This window comes from Phascolarctos cinereus, unplaced genomic scaffold, assembly GCF_003287225.1.
Source record: "Phascolarctos cinereus isolate Bilbo 61053 unplaced genomic scaffold, phaCin_HiC Scaffold_531;HRSCAF=1156, whole genome shotgun sequence".
NCBI classification, from domain to species: domain Eukaryota; kingdom Metazoa; phylum Chordata; class Mammalia; order Diprotodontia; family Phascolarctidae; genus Phascolarctos; species Phascolarctos cinereus.
Window position 1 is genome coordinate 4,774 of NW_027555882.1, and position 16,782 is coordinate 21,555.

A 16,782-nucleotide genomic window follows, 5' to 3' on the forward strand; every position below is an offset into this window, starting at 1 on the left:
CCCATTTTATACATAAAGGAACTGAAGTAAACAGAGGTGAAATGACTTTCCCAGGATCACATAGCCAATAAATGTCTAAGGCTGGATTTTAACTCAGGTCTTTGTAATTCCAGGTCCAAGACCCTGTCCAAGGTACCACCTCACTGCCATCACATTGTGATCAGTTAAGCTGTCATCGTAGTAAGACACACGTATGTGTTGAAGTATGTGACATGAGACTTTTAAGGGGCAGAAAATGGCTCCTAAGCAATTGGTGGTGGATAATTACACACAAGTATAGGATAGAGGCCCTACTAAAAAGAATCTTAAGATTTGGTGAGGAACACAAGACAGGATCAATAAACATGTCGGAAAGAACACACAACGTAAGATGCATATGTGTAATTCAGGCTTAGATTGAATTATACAGACTATAAGAACTAAAGAGATCACAGGGATATGGCACCTAAATTGTGATTAGAAGGGTGGGTGAGATTTCTGTCAGTGGATGTTGAGGGCCGATCTTAAGAGTCTGATAAGGGTTTAAGATCCAAGGCAGAGTTTGACCTCTGCTCAGGCTTTCATCCCAAAGGGCTCAGGGGATTAAGTGGTACGGCTCCCCAAATTCCTTCCTGATAAAGAGGTCTCTGAGACATCCCTTCTCTCTCTTTGAACCTTAGGTTTACATATTTACTCCTCTATGCAGGTGGCGCCTAGGTGCCTGGGAAAACCTTGGAATCTACAGCCCAATCTAGGAACCCTGATAAGGAGGAAATTCATTATTGTTACATCCTCAGCAGATATTCTGGGGAGTATCTCACGGGGAGGACTCTTTGAAGTTAGGCTAGATTTTCCCTATATATTCTGTGCCCTCAGATGAATAAACAGAGTCAGTAATTCTACTCCACCTGGCCCATGTCATAAGTTATTTCACGCCTCTCCGTTCAGTGTACAATCTGGTTGTGGGCAACAAGAGGAGTTGAAGTGAAGAAAAAAGAAGAAATATTCCTGCAACAGGGAATTTCTAAGGAAGGTTGAGGAAAATTAAATTGTGATTTTGGCAAAAGTCAAAGGGAGTATTAGATTATGCTAGAAGAGTATATTGGACTGAAATCATAGAGGGCTTTCATTGGCAGGCAATGGAATGAATACATCTTGTTCATAGAATGTGAGGAGACTCTAGAGCAGTTGGAACTAGGGCTAGTCCTTCACATGTTTTAGAAAGCGAGAAAGCAGAGCTCATACAAGGGGGTACTTTGATTAATCCACTGGCAACTGAGGTGTTGTTGATATCTTTTGAGTCAATGGGAGATTTCAAGGTAAAATTTTGTAAGATGGTAGTAAAAAACAGAAATAATTCCATCCAAGCCAGACTCTCACCAGCACATATCCATTTTCCTGAAAGAGACAAATATAAGGATTTGATATTTGTAAACTTCTAAGCCATCTAGGCCACTTCTTTGGACTGTCAGGTAGCCCACTAACACTCAGTGGCATTAGGTGAAGAACTGTGTGCATTCCTTTCCTCTCTGGTCCTTGACTCCTTTGAAGAGCCAAGACAGAGAGGAAAAAGCCCTCCTGTATGCTCTCCCTCAATCAATCTCCCCTGAGCCAGAGCAAGTTCTGGGATTTATATTCAGAGGAAAGGAGTCATTGTCTTAGGGAGAAACAATCCCTCATTTACAGTCTCAAGGAATAACTTTGTGGCTACCCACAGTGACTGCAATGAGGAAAGGTGACAGAAGAATGATCAAAGCTCCTTTTGGGAACCATCTATCACCATTTTGGACAGAAAACACCTCTGGAGTCTACCCCACAGCTTCATGGCCATCCAGCCACTTGTCTTAACTACTCACTTCTAGCTCTAACCCAAGTATTGTAACCAATTGAGCAGGGCATTGGAGACCACAATGTCAAGGATAGTTAGCTGCCTGCCAACATTCTTGTCTGCCACTGCCAGAATGGACCATCACCACCATTACCTAATAACCAGTAGGTTCCCCCAAGACTTGAAGGTGAAAGGACAGACCATCAGTTATAATTCTGTACCAATAGATCCTCATTAAAATATACATAGCTTGGGAAGGGGGTTCCATGCTCATGTGTCCTAGTCAAGAGTCACATTTCTATAAAATCATAAACTCTAAGATTAGACCTTCAGTGACCTTAGCCATAATGGTACCTGAGTAGTAGGCCTTAAGATAACCCAATCCCATTCCTTGGCTTGATAAAATACAAGATTATACCATGCTAACACAAAAGCCTGGAAGATTTATCTGAGAAGTAGCTCCTGGTTGACAGTGCCTTGGAGGATGGTTATTAATGTGGGGGGGGGGGTTGCTGTCACTCTGGATGCAGAACAGAGTGGCCACTATCTCAGTTCTGCCTCTTTTTTGGAACAGCTACTCTGAAACTCAACTGATTTGTTGATGAACCTAGGCCTAAGGAGAATTAGAAGAATGATTTACTGTGTCTCCACCCTACTCCCTGGTTATAGAAATTGGAAGGACCATAATGGGTCAGCTAGACCAACCCAGTTTTTGGGCATGTAAGGTAACTGAAGCCCAGAGAAATGAAATAATTTGACCAAGGTCACAAAAGTAATAAGGTCCTCTGAGTTATCATTCCATCTTTAATGTACATATTTAGATGAATGTCTTACCTGTTGAAAAAGGCATGAAATAGTCGCTCTTCTTAAAGTTGCCACTTTCATCCAGGAAGTGACCTGGGTCAAACTGGTCTGGATTAGGGAACTCTTCATCATCATACAGAATAGAAGACAGCAATGGCATGATGGTGGTTCCCTGAAAAAAAGAGATACAAATAAATAATTAGAAAATAAGAACCAAAGAATGTTGGAGCTGAAAGAGAATTTAGAACTATCACCTAGTCAAAACCCCTGATTTTTAAGTATGGAAAGAGCCCATCTTTTTAAATACCTCTTCTGATAGTAAGTTAGAAAGTCTACAATACTATTACGAGAGATGAAACTGAACTTTGACACTTGAGGAGTAGAATCAATAGTGATGAGTAAAATACAAAAGGAGGCAGATTTCAGATTAAAAAAAGTTAATAAAATAGCTTTCAATCATTAGATCTATCAAAAGAGGAAAGAGCTGCTTGGGTGGACAATAAGCACACCAATCATGGATAAGACCAAGCAGATTCCAGATGATCTGAAGAGACAGAAATTAATTGTGACCTATGTCAGGATGTTGAAGAATAACATAATGTCACACAGACAAATAAGGCAAGAGCTGATAAACAAGTTGGGAGCTCTTCTTGAAGATGAAGAAACAAGATGTTCTGAGGAAGAAGCACTTGTTTGTAGTCTAAAGAATGGTAAAGGAAGTTCACAGGTGTTATCTGGCAAGACATCCAGGAAGAAGAAAAGAAGAACAGTTGGTGACTCCCTGTAGAAGGATACTGAACCAATTGTTTGCTGACAATAACTAGAATGGATAGTTCTGGGGCAGCGAGGTAGCACAGTGGAAAGAGCACAAGCCCTGGAGTCAGGAGGACCTGAGTTCAAATACAGACTCAGACACATAACACTTACTAGCTGTGTGACCCTGGGCAAGTCACTTAACCTCATTGCTTCACACACACTCACACACACACACATACACACACACACACACACACACACATGCACAAAAATAGACAGTGTTGCCATATTCCAGGAGCATATGTCCAAGAGATAGTGGAGAACCTTACAAAACAAAGGATACAACTACTACCCACATCTGGTGATTCACATGAGCAAAAATTATGATACTACCATAAATCTGGGAAGCATTTCCAAAGGTTTTGACATTAAGGGAAAAAAACCCTAAAGACTTTAGGAGCACAGGTGGTGTATTCATTATGGTTGTAATTGGAAACAAAAGATTCAGAAAGTTAATGCAGATTTCAGAAGTGGACATCTTGTAAGAAGGTGTTTAAAAATGGGATTTGGATTTCTGGACCACATCTTAGTAAAAATATAGACATGATGAACTCCTGACCAGGAGTGGAATGATGCATCTAGCAAAGGCTGGAACGGTGATGATTTTGATTTATTACAAATATAGTCAAAAGGCTTTTTTAATGCTTAAAGTGCTGTTAAAAAAAGGTGGATTGGGGATTTTAAGACAAGGAAGCAAATTTGACCTCAAAGGCATAAATAGGGCTTGGTATGATGAGATGCTTAAGAATACTGAAGTCCTGGAAAGACTATAACTTATTTAAAAGAAAGCAGATAGGAAAAAGAGAGTGGGGTAGTATATATTAAGAAGAAACACTCGTGTGAGTTTATTTAGGGAGCAGAGGAAAGAAGAATGATGAGAAGCATCTAGGTAAAGAGAAATGGAGACAACATCAGAACTGGCATTGTCATTACAATATGCTACAGAATATTTGGATAGAAAAAAGTTTACAAGGAATACAGAAAACAAATTATAAGCTCTGGAGGTTAGACATGATATAGCAGTGATAGAAGACTTCAATTATCCTTTCGGATCCTAGAGTTTCACTTCCATCAAAAACAGAGCAGTTTGTAATTCCATGATTTTCTTAATGATAATTTCATCCTGCAATTATAGTGGAACCAGTTCTCACCATCTGAGAGGAACTTGGATAACAAAGATGTGAATAGAGATCTGCAGATCCCCTGTGGCACAACATTCTTCCTCTGGAGGGATCATGCTGTGTTTCAGGATACGCAATCACACTTTACACACTTTCGGTGCACACTTATGGATGGTAATAAGGGGAATTTTTGGGAAAGTGACCGTCCATCTTAGAGTTTATACAGGATCAACTAAGTGGCCCAATGGGGAGAGTACAATACTTGGAGTCAGAAGGAACTGATCAGGCCTCAAACACTCACTAGCTATGTGACCCTGGCCAAATCACTTACCCTGTCCTAGACTCAGTTTCCTTATTTGTAAAATGAGAATGATAACAGCACCTACATTTCAGCATTGTTATCAGGATGAAAAGGGATAATATTTGTAAATTGTTTCACAAGCCTTAATGGTAGCTATTATTATTATCACAAAGAAAGAGAAGAGTTAAGTTTCTCAACACACAAAGAAAAAGAATTCTGGTGATGGAAGAAAAAGGAACATTCTCTAAAGATACCAATGTGGATAAGGTAGCCAGGTAGTGCAGCGAGGAGCCTGTTAGACCTGAAGTCAGGAAAGCCTTCATACAAATCCTGATTCATACATTTATTTATTGCGTGACCCTAGGTGAATCAGGGGGTCTCTTTAAGACTTAGTTTCCTCACTTGTAAAATGGGGATAACAATAGCAACTATTCCCACAGAGTTGTTTTAAAGAATAAATGAGATCATCTATGTAAAGCAAATCTCAAAGTACTTTATAAACAATAGTTATTATTATTATAGGGAATTCACCAATTAACTTAGATTTTTTGAGGGTAAGGAAGAATAAAAGAAGCATGTCACAGTTCCATAGTGACAGAAGTGATAAGGACTAAAATGCACAGAGGCTGATGCTGCAAACAGAGCACTACAAGAAGAGATTTTTTGGGGGGTGGAGCCAAGATGGCAGAGTGAAAGCAGTGACTTGCTTAAGCTCTTCCCCAAACCCCTCCAAATACTCATAAGAAATGGCTCTAAACAAATTCTGAAGAAGCAGAACCCACGAAAAGACAGAGTGAACAAATTTCTAGCCCAAGACAACCTGGAAGATTGATCAGAAAGGTGTATCACGCCAGGCTGGGATGCAGCTCAGCTTGGGTGCTCAGGCTGCAGGGAACCTGGAGCAGGCCTCAGAGGAGTGAATCACAGGCAGCTGTAGAGGTTTCCAGACTCCTCAATCAACTAATGCCAAAGACAACTTAGAAGGTCAGCGGGAAAAGTCTGTTTCTCTTGATGCTGAGAAAGGAAGGCGGGTTCTCAGCTCCATTCCCCAAGAGCCTGGCCCTGGGGGGCCATGCAGCTGGTTCCCGAGCTTCTGGCTCACAGACTGAGGGGAATCCAGTGGCTGATCAGAGAAGGATCGCAGGGATCTCTTTGCCAGTGTTAAGGCAGGAATCTCTTGCTTTGCCTGTGTTTGGATCTGGGTCACAGTTCTAGGAGGCGGTGCTGGGGTGGGAGGAATGCTGACATGGTGGAGTTTGTACTGGCTGTGGAAAGGATTGCCTCTTCACTGTCACATGACAGAAAGGAATACTTGTGGTCACAGGCTAGGAAAGGAGTAAACACCTCAGCCATTATCATACCACCTTGGAAGAACTGAAAATTTGCAGGTCCCTAAAAGATCTATGAAAACAGCTGTACAAACACCTGAAGCTTGGGACAGTACATTCTCCACATTGAAGCAGACTCTTAGCTTAACAAAGAGTTTCAAACTCAAGTAATTGGCCAGGATCATGAGCAAGCAGTGAAAAAAGAGTCACACTATATTACCTTACTTTGGTGAAAAAGAAGACCAAAATATACAACCAGAAGAAGACAACAATGTCAAAGCTCCCACATCCAAAGCTTCCAGGAAAAATATGATGCAGTCTCAGGCCTTGGAAGAGCTCAAATGGGATTTTGAGAAGCAAGTAAGGGACGTAGAGGAAAAACTGGGAAGAGAAATGAGAGTGATTGAAGAAAATCATGAAAAACAAGTCAGCAGCGTGCTAAAGGAGACCCAAAAAAATACTGAAGAAATTAACACCTTAAAAAATAGCCTAACCTAAATGGCAAAAGAGGTACAAAAGCCAATGAGGAGAAAAACACCCTAAAAAGAAAAGTTGGCCAAATGGAAACAGAAATCCAAATGCTCAATGAAGAAAATATTTCCTTAAAAATTAGGATAGAGGAATTAGAAGCTAGTGACTTTATAAGAAATGAAGACACTGTCAAACAAATGCAAAAGAATGAAAAATTAGAAAACAATGTGAAATATCACATTGGAAAACCAATGGGCCTGGAAAATAGATCCAGGAGAGAGAATTTGAAAAGTATTAGACTATCTGAAGCTTTGATCAAAAAAAGAGCCTAGACATCATCTTTCAAGAAATTATCAAGGAAAACTGCCCTGATATATTACAACCTAGAGGGCAAAATAAAAATTGAAAGAATCTACCGATTCTCTTCCTGAAAGAGATCCTCAAAGGAAAACTCCTAGGAATATTATAGCCAAATGCCAGAGTTCCCAGGTCAAGGAGAAAATATTACAAGCTGCCAGAAGGAAACAATTCAAATACTGTGGAAACACAATCAGGATAACACAAGATTTAGCAGCTTCTACATTAAAGGACCCCAGGGCATGGAATGTAATATTCCGGAGGGCAAAGGACATAGAATTACAACCAAGAATCACCTACCCTGCAAAACTGAGTATAATCCTTCAGGGGAAAAAATGGTCTTTCGGTGAAATAGAGGACTTTCAAGCATTCTTGTTGAAAAGACCAGAGCTGAATAGAAAATTTGACTTTCAAATACAAGACTCAAGTGGAAGATAAAGAGGTAAACAGGAAAGAGAAATCATAAGAGACTTATGAAGATTGACCTGTTTGCATTCCTGCATGGAAAGATGATATTTATAACTCAGAGACCTTTGTCAGTATTAGGGTAGTTGAAGGAAAAATAAATTATATTATAGATAGATAGATAGATAGGTAGACAGACAGACAGAGAGATAATCAGAAGAAGGCACAGGGTGAGTTGAAGATTAAGGGTCATATCTGGAGAATAAAATTAAGGGATGAGGGAGATTATACTTGGAGAAGAAGAAAGGGTGAGGTAGAATGGGGGAATTATCTCACAAAAAAAACCAGAAGAGTCTCTTACAGTGGAGGGGAAATGGGGAAGAGAGGGAATGAGTGAATCTTATTCTCACAGGATTTGGCTTAAGGAGGGAATTACATACACATTCAATTGGGTATGGAAATTTGTCTTACCCTGCAAGAAAAAAGGGGAGAAGGGGACAAGAGAGTAAGGGGATGATAGAGAGGAGGGCAGATTGGAAAAGGGTAATGAGAAGAAAATACTTCTAAGGAGGAACAGGATAAGAAAGAAAGAATAGAATAAATGGGAGGGCAGAATAGGATTAAGGGAAATAGAGTTAGTTTTTCACAACACGTCTACTATGGAAGTGTTTTGCGTAACTGCACATGTACAACCTTTATTTAGTTGCTTGCCTTCTCAGTGAGGGTGGGTGGGGATGGAGGAAGAGAGAAAATTTGAAACTTAAAATTTTAAAAACATATGTTTAAAAAAATGTTTTCAGAAACTACCAGGAAGTAAGAAATATAGGAAATGGGGTACAGATGTCTATCCTGTTCTACAAGAAAATAGAAGGGGAAGGGTATAAGAGAGTGGGAAGAGAAAGAAAAGAGGACAGAGTAGGGGAAGGGATATTCAGAATGCATACCATCTTGGGGTGGGGGGAAGGTTGAGACGGGGTGAAAATTTGGAACTCAAAAACTTGTGGAAATGAATATTGAAAACTACAAATAAATAAATTTATATTTAAAAAAAGGAAGAGATTTTTTAAAACTATGTTGTGAAAAAGAGGAGGATTAAAGAAAGGACAAACCCACAACCCAGAGGCTTAAAGGACAAGGATAACAAGTGACAAGAAAAGATGCATAACTTCTCAATTTTTCTTTTGCTTCTTTTTTTTTCTGACCAAGGGAATGATCTTTGAACTGAAAAGAATGGAATAAATAAATAGATAGAGCTAACAAGGATAGAATACCCCAGGGAAGTAAGGAGAAAATTAGGGACATCTAGACACCTTACCAAGAGAAATAAAGTGAAAAAAGCACACTTCAATCTGCACTCAGAGTCTAGAAGATATTTCTAAAGAGATCATTAATCTAGCAAAGGAAGTAATGAGGCAATGATTTGAGAAAAGGAGGTAGTGATCACAAGGATCTGCAGTGGAATCATCATTATTTCATTTTTTGAGAATATTAATAAACTGGTAGATCAGGAGAATGACATACATAGACTTTTCTTAGATTTTAGCAAAGCATTTGATAAAGATTTTCGTGCTCTTCCTCTGAAAGTGATGGAAATATACAGGTTAGACTATCACACCACTAGGTGGATTGAAAACTGATGACTGACCATATACTAAGGGCAATTATTGAAGGTTCAAAGACAGCTTGGAAGTAGTACTGTGGTCTCCTCAGCTCACAAATGAGGATTGTATTCCTTCTGTGAATCATATCTTAGGAGGACGCTGAAGAGCTGGAGGTACTCAAGGGAGGGCAACCAGGATGGTAAGAATAACAAGTCCATGCCACGTGAGGATGGGTTGAAGGAAACAGGGATATTTAGACAAGAGAACAGGAGACATAACAGAACAGGAGACATAGTAGCTGATTCCAAGTGTTTCATGGAGTTTTACTAGAAAGAGAGAGGAACTTTGTTCTGTTTTTTCTGGGAGTCAAAACCAAGAGCAATAGATTAAAGTTACAAAATTGTCAACTTAGGCTTAATACAAGATAAAACAAATTCTCTGTCCAAGATTAGAATAGAATTTCTCAGCAACAAAGTGGTTCCACCTCGAAAATCTTTAAGCAAAGATTAGATGACCACGAGGTGAGCATACAGTAGATGGAATCCTTTTTCACATTGGGAATGGACACTATGACCACTGAAATACTTTCAAATTCTGAAATTCTGGGACTACTTCTCAGGGATGTGGGTGGGCCTGAGGTTCCTTCTAACTCCAAGATTCTAGATTTGAATGAGACAGTATAAAATCTTGTGTTATTGAGAAACTCTTCTGACCCTGGGGATAAGATATTGTCTAAATTGAACATCTTCTGACACCACATGGGGCAGGCTGGTGGGAATGAGGTCAATGTATCGCTGTGTCTCATGTATCACAGCATTGCTGTAAGGCATGTTGTTTCTGTCCTCATGCAGGGACTTCGATTTCAGCCAATCACAGAATCAATTTCTTCATGAAGTTTTCCTGTCACAATACAAATGAAAATTTATCTTAAAAGTAGAGATAAAAGCTGCCTTTGCTCATATTTTCTCTGATTTTTCACTGAGTTACATTGATAAATAATACACTTGACTGATATTTCAATAGATAGAGAGAGATGAAAATTCCATTTTAGACACTTTTTAAAAAAATATAAATTTATTTATTTTTAGTTTTCAATATTCACTTCAACAAGTTTATGAGTTTCAAATTTTGCCTCATCTCACCCTCCCCCCACCCCAAGATGGCATGTATTCTGAATACCCTTCCTCTAGTGCGTTCCTTTCTTCTATTCTTAACCCCTTCTCTTATCCACTTCCCCTTCTATTTTCCTGTAGGGCAGGATAGACTTCTATACCTCATGTCCTGTATTTCTTATTTCCCAGTAGCATGTGAAAACATTTTTTTAACATGCTTTTAATACTTTAGGTTTCAAACTTTCCTCTTCCTCCCTCCCCACCCACCCTCATTGAAAAGGTAAACAACTCAATATAGGTTATATATGAGCAGTTATGCAAAACACTTCCATAGCAGACATGTTGTGTAAAACTAACTCTATTTCCTTTAATCCTATCCTGTCCTCCCATTTATTCTATTCTTTCTTTTGACCCTGTCCTCCTCAGAAGTATTTCCTTCTGATTACCCCTTTCCCAATCTGCCCTCCTCTCTATCATCCCCTGCTCTCTTGTCCCTTCTCCCCTTTTTACTGCAGGGTAAGTCAGATTTCCACACCCAATTGAATGTTATTCCCTCCTTAAGCCTAAGCCTATGAGAATGATTCACTCATTCCCTCTCACCTTCCCCTGTTACCCTCCACTGTAAGAGACTTTTCTGTTTTTTTTTAGATAATTTACCCCATTCTACCTCTCCCTTTCTTCTTCTGAGTATCATCCTCTCTCATCCCTTAATTTTATTCTCCAGATATGACCCTTTAATCTTCAACTCACCCTGTGCCCTCTATCTATCTATCTATATATACATACACATATATTTTTTTCCTTCAACTACCCTAATACTGATAAAGGTCTCATGAGTTTAAATATCATCTTTCCATGCAGGAATGCAAACAGTTCAATCTTAATAACTCTCTTATGATTTCTCTTTCCTGTTTACCTCTTCATGTTCCAGTAGAGTTCGTATTTGAAAGTCAAATTTTCTATTCAGCTCTGGTCTTTTCAGCAGGAATGCTTCAAAGTCCTCTATTTCACTGAATGACCATTTTTCCCCTGAAGGATTATACTCTGTTTTGCTGGGTAGGTGATTCTTGGCTGTAATCCTATCACCTTTACCCTCCAGAATATTATATTCTATGCCCTGTGGTCCTTTAATGTAGAAGCTGCTAAGTCTTGTGTTATCCTGACTGTGTTTCCACAGTACTTGAATTGTTTCATTCTGGCAGCTTGTAATATTTTCTCCTCGACCTGGGAACTCTGAATTTGGCTATAATATATCTAAGAGTTTTCCTTTGGGGATCTCTTTCAGGAGAAGAATCGGTGGATTCTTTCAATTTCTATTTTGCCCTGTGGTTCTAATATATCATGGCAGTTTACCTCAATAATTTCTTGAAAGATGATGTCTAGGCTGTTTTTTTGATCATGGCTTCAGATAGTCCAATAAGTTTTAAATTCTCTCTCCTGAATCTATTTACCATGTCAGTTGTTTTTCCAATAAGATATTTCACATTGTTTTCTAATTTTTCATTCTTTTGCATTTGTTTTACAGTGTCTTGATTTCTCATAAAGTCACTAGCTTCCAATTGCTCTATCCTAATTTTTAAGGAAGTATTTTCTTCATTGAGCAGTTGGACTTCCTTTTCCATTTGGCCAATTTTTCTTTTTAGGGTTTTTCTCCTCATTGGCTTTTTGTACCTCTTTTGCCATTTGGATTAGGCTATTTTTTAAGGTGTTATTTTCTTCAGTATTTTTTTGGGCCTCCTTTAGCAAATTGTTGACTTGTTTTTCATGATTTTCTTCAATCACTCTCATTTCTCTTCCCAGTTTTTCCTCTACGTCCCTCACTAGCTTCTCAAAATCCCATTTGAGCTCTTCCAAGGCCTGAGACTGTTCATATTTTTCCTGGAGGCTTTGGATGTGGGAGCTTTGACATTGTTGTCTTCTTCTGGTTGTATATTTTGATCTTCTTTTTCACCAAAGTAAGATAATACAGTCTGACTCTTTTTGCTCTGTGTGCTTATGATCCTGGCCAATTATTTGAGTTTAAACTCTTTGTTAAGGTAAGAGTCTGCCTGCAATGTGGAGAATCTACTGTCCCAAGCTTCAGGTGTTTGTACTGCTGTTTTCAGAGATACTTCTAGGGACCTGCAAATTTTCAGTTCTTCCAAGGCGGTATGATAAGGGTGCGGTGTTTACTGCTTTCCTAGCCTGTGACCAAAAGTATTCCTTTCTATCCTGTAACTGTGAGGAGGGCTCCTGTTCCCAGCCACAAGTTCCTCTATGCCAGCGTTCCTCTTCACCCCAGCACTGTCACCTAGAACGTGATCCAGATCCATACATGGGTAAAGCAAGAGATTTCTGCCTCAGCATTGGCAAAGAGATCCCTGCAATGCCTCTCTGATCAGCCACTAGATTCCCCCTCAGTCTGTCATCTAGAAGCTCAGGAAGCTGATGCCCTCCCCCATGGCCATGCTCTTGGGAATGGAGCTGAAACCCTGCTTTCCTCTCTGAGCACCACAGAAACAGACTTTTCCCACTGACGTTCTAAGTTGTCCCTGGCAACTGAGGATTGAGCAGTCTGGAAACCACCACAGCTGCCCACAATTCAGTCCTCTGAGACCTGCTCCTGGTTTTCTGTGGCCTGCGCCCCAGGCCACACTGCACTGCACTCCCATCCTGGGGTGATACACCTTTCTGATCAATCATGTAGGTTGTCTTGGGCTGGAAATTTGTTTCACTCCATCTTTTTGTGTGTTCTGGTGCCTCAGAATTTGTTTAGAGACATTTTTTATGAGTATTTGGAGGGTTTGGGGGAGAGCTTAAGCAAGTCACTGCTTTCACTCTGCCATCTTGGCTCCACCCCTCCAGTTTAGTCTCTTAAACTAGCTGAGCATCACTTAAGGCACCTATGTCCCATGCCCATAAGAAAAGGTCAGGTGTCCTTAAATAAATGAAGCCAAGTACACTTGATGTAGGAAATGAGGAGGGTTCTCATCTGGACCTGTTCTACAACTTAATATGACCAACCATATGCCCAAGGTATTTCCCTCTGCAGCTGTAGAGTGACAGGAATCCAGAGGCACCAGCTCCTTCTGTGGTCAAGTAGCATCAAGAAGCTATCAGGAACCAGTGCCTTCAATCATTCAGTTCTTCCCACTTCTAGCACTGGGCTCCAGTCTCTATTCACTTCACTATCTGTGTGGCTACCTCTAATAATAACTCACAATTATATACCACTTCACTAAGCAAGGTGGAAGTAGTGGTGGAGAAGGAGGAATAAGTAAACTTGAACATGTAATGACTTAAATACATTAAAATGGCAATAAAAAAGTTTCCAAGGAAAGTCTCAAAAGGACCAGGAACCCCTCTCATGTGGATTAAATTGTATGTGTTATTATCCTTTATCCCACCTTCTATCTCAGGGTATTTGAGGAGAAGCAGGAGTCCATATCTCAGGGTGGTGCTGGTTGTCTCTGTTCCTGCAGCAATAGTCACTTATAGTGTGGACCAAGTTTTCAATGGTAAATTCAGATTGTGGTTGTTGCTTTTCCTAAGAATGATTTGGTATGATTAATGGAAAAGTAAGAGAGGCAGCAGGGCAAATGGAAAGCATAAGGATTTGGAAGCAGAGGACCTTGGTTTAAATCTAAGTTCTGATATTTTTTTTTAATGTTGGGGGGAGGCAAACTGGGTTCAATGACTTGGCCATGGTCACACAACTAGTTAAGTGTCTGCGGCCAGATTTGAACTCAGATGCTCTTAACTTCAGGGCCAGTGCTCTATCCACTGTGCCACCTAGTTGCCCCCAACACACCACCAGCTCTATCATTGACCTTAGACAAGTCATTTAACCATTTTATGTTTCAGTTTCCTCATCTGTAAATGAGGGAGCTGGATTCAATTACCTCCAAGATCCATTTCAGTTCTAAATCTATGACCCTGTAAATAAATTAAATTGAGCAACACAATCCAAAGCAGAACAAGTAGCTAGCAATTATGAAAGCATTTTGGCCCTTGCATCTCACATATGAGAGAGAGACAGAGAGAAGAAAGATACGTGGAGGATGGGGGATATATACAGACAGACAGACAGACAGAAAGAGACTAGACCTGCAATATCATGGCACAGGTTACTTCCAGGTAAAAAAAAAATCTGTCTGCCAATGCAAGTCTGCACTTTCTCTGAAAAACTTAAAGTTTCTAGAGAGTTGCCAGCCCTAGGGCACTATAGTGTCAAGTGATTTGCCCAGGATCACATAGACTTTTTGTGTCAGAGGGTCTTAAACTCAGTTTTGCCTGGCTCTGAGGGCAGCTCTTTATGTGCTACAACAGGAGGGTCAAACTCAGCTCTCAGGCCTCAAGCCACCAACAAAACGTGTGTGGCTGAAACCACATTAAAATGTAATTGGGAAATGTTTAGTAAAATAAATACAGATATAATACTACATAGAGAATGTTAATTTCTGCATTTTCTAGTTAATATGAGGCCTACCAGGATCCATTTCTATTCATGTTTGACACATACTGTATGATACTAACTTGCAAGATATCTGTGCTTACATATTATATATCATTCATATCTGTGGGTATACACAAGCAGCTAGGTGGTGCACTGGGTTGAGTTTAAATCTGGCTAACTGCCTGTGTGATCCTGGACAAATCACTTAACCTTGGTTACCTCAGTTTCCTCATCTATAAAATGAGCTAGAAATGGAAAACCACTCCAGTATCTTTGCCAAGAACACCCAAATGGAGTCATGAAGTGCTGGACTGAACTGAAATGACTAAGCAACAAATGCACAATGACTGCATGTAAGCTCTTGTTTTTCTTGTGGATTAAATTCTGTTATTCTACGTTTACTGAGATGAACAGGATTTATTAGTTTAGCAAATAAGGAGGAAAAAAATTATCAACTTCCATATATATAACAATTAATGCAAAAAGGATCCATGTATTTTCCCATTTTATCCTCATCAAAATACTGTGATACAGTTAGTGCATTATTATTGTCATTTTACTAATGAGGAAATTGAGGTGGTAAATGCTTTGCCCTTGACAATGAGATGTTGATATGAGGAAAACTCACAACTGAGACCAGAAATTGAATATATAACAAATAACCAATGGACTAAAGATAAGAAAAGTAAAAACACAGGAAAAAGCAGGCAGGTGCTAGGGCATAATTCAAGTTGAAGTCAACTAAGGTCTATGCTCACTGTGAGTGTGGTGGTGGGGAAAGGATATGGAATTCTGAAGATTCTCACACATGAAACACAAGAGACTACTGTACATATTAGTTCTAAAAATCTCTTGCTCTGGTCTACATATTTGCCCTCTCCCACATTCCATCATCTACCAGTGGAGTAGGAATCTGTGGGAGAATATACCCTTATGTGCATAGGTTGATGAAGGAAGGATTTTCCTGGTCAGTTATGTTGACACATTGCTAAATTAAATGTTTCTGAATTAATGTGTTTTTTGGTTCATGTGGTAAGAAAACCATAAGTCATGACCTCAGAGCACATTTATTGCTTAAGTAGGTCATTGATCCATTTCAGCATTCCATCAGCATATCTTTTACCTTCTCCATGTTTCTCTGGTACTTTCTGGGTTTCATTTACTCCATATGAATTACATTAGCATATTGTTTTATTCTAGTTTTGCTTCTAATTCGGTGGATTTTTTTTTCTTTATGCAACTTTTCAATGATTTTTCTTTCTTTTTGTTTTGCTCTTTGTTGTTTATGGAATGGTGGAAAGTGAGAGCCTCTTACTCCACTATCTTGACTGTAAAACCCACCAACCTCCCCCTAGTACTTACCACAGCAGCCCCTCCATTCCAATTAGGCTGCTCAGATTAAAGTTCCCTATTCCACTGTCTTTGTAGAGTCTTGAAATGTCCTGCCCAGTCCTCACTGTTAAGCTCTGGGACCTCCTTCAAACCCAGACTAAAACCTAACTCTTCCAGAAGGAAGTCTTATGTTAACCCAGTCCAAATATTATCTTTCTTGCTAATTTCAAATTCCTTCATCACTTAAATCCTCAATTTTAATCTATTTTGGCTTTCCTTACACATTCCTGATACTGATTCTTGTCCTTACATGGGCTTTGTCCTGTCTGTTGGGTTAGAAATTCATCAGGGCTAGGACCCTGTCTTCTCATTCTTCTCATATAGTGTTCTGGCCATATTATGATTAAAATATGATTATTTACTGCTCTATGTTTGTGAATGTGAATGTCAGCCTCTAAGACACAAGCCATTTCACCTACAAAAGTGAGATTCAGACCTGCTGCTGACACTCTACCTGCTCCATTTTCATCAGGAAACAATCAATAAAGTCCCGAGGATTGCTGGGATCCAGTGTTCTTTGGTGTTCCTTCACTTCTTCCAAAATAAATTCAAGTATTGATTGCATATTTTTAATTGCTTTGTGATGAGATCCAGGGAGATAATGCACTAGAGATGGAAAAGAATTGTAGACCTAAAAAAAGAATTTGTATCATACTTTATTAGAAAAAGAAAATAATTTTCTACTTAGCACTTGGATCATGTTGAGAATACGGCTGAGTAAGGGTGGGACAAGTGCCCTTTGGAAAATAGTGACTTTTCTCATCATTCCTAGAAATGCCCTAAAAATTAGCATCTGTTCCTTGGTTGCCTGAAACTCTTTGGCTTTCACTCT

The 16,782-nt window shown here is 39.4% G+C and overlaps 1 pseudogene; it reads right to left on the minus strand.

Annotated features, from left to right (window-relative positions):
- Nucleotides 1-366: 366 nt before the first annotated feature.
- On the minus strand, nucleotides 367-16,577 carry LOC110204517 (cytochrome P450 2C42-like; annotated as a pseudogene).
- Between the last annotated feature and the right edge of the window lie 205 nt (nucleotides 16,578-16,782).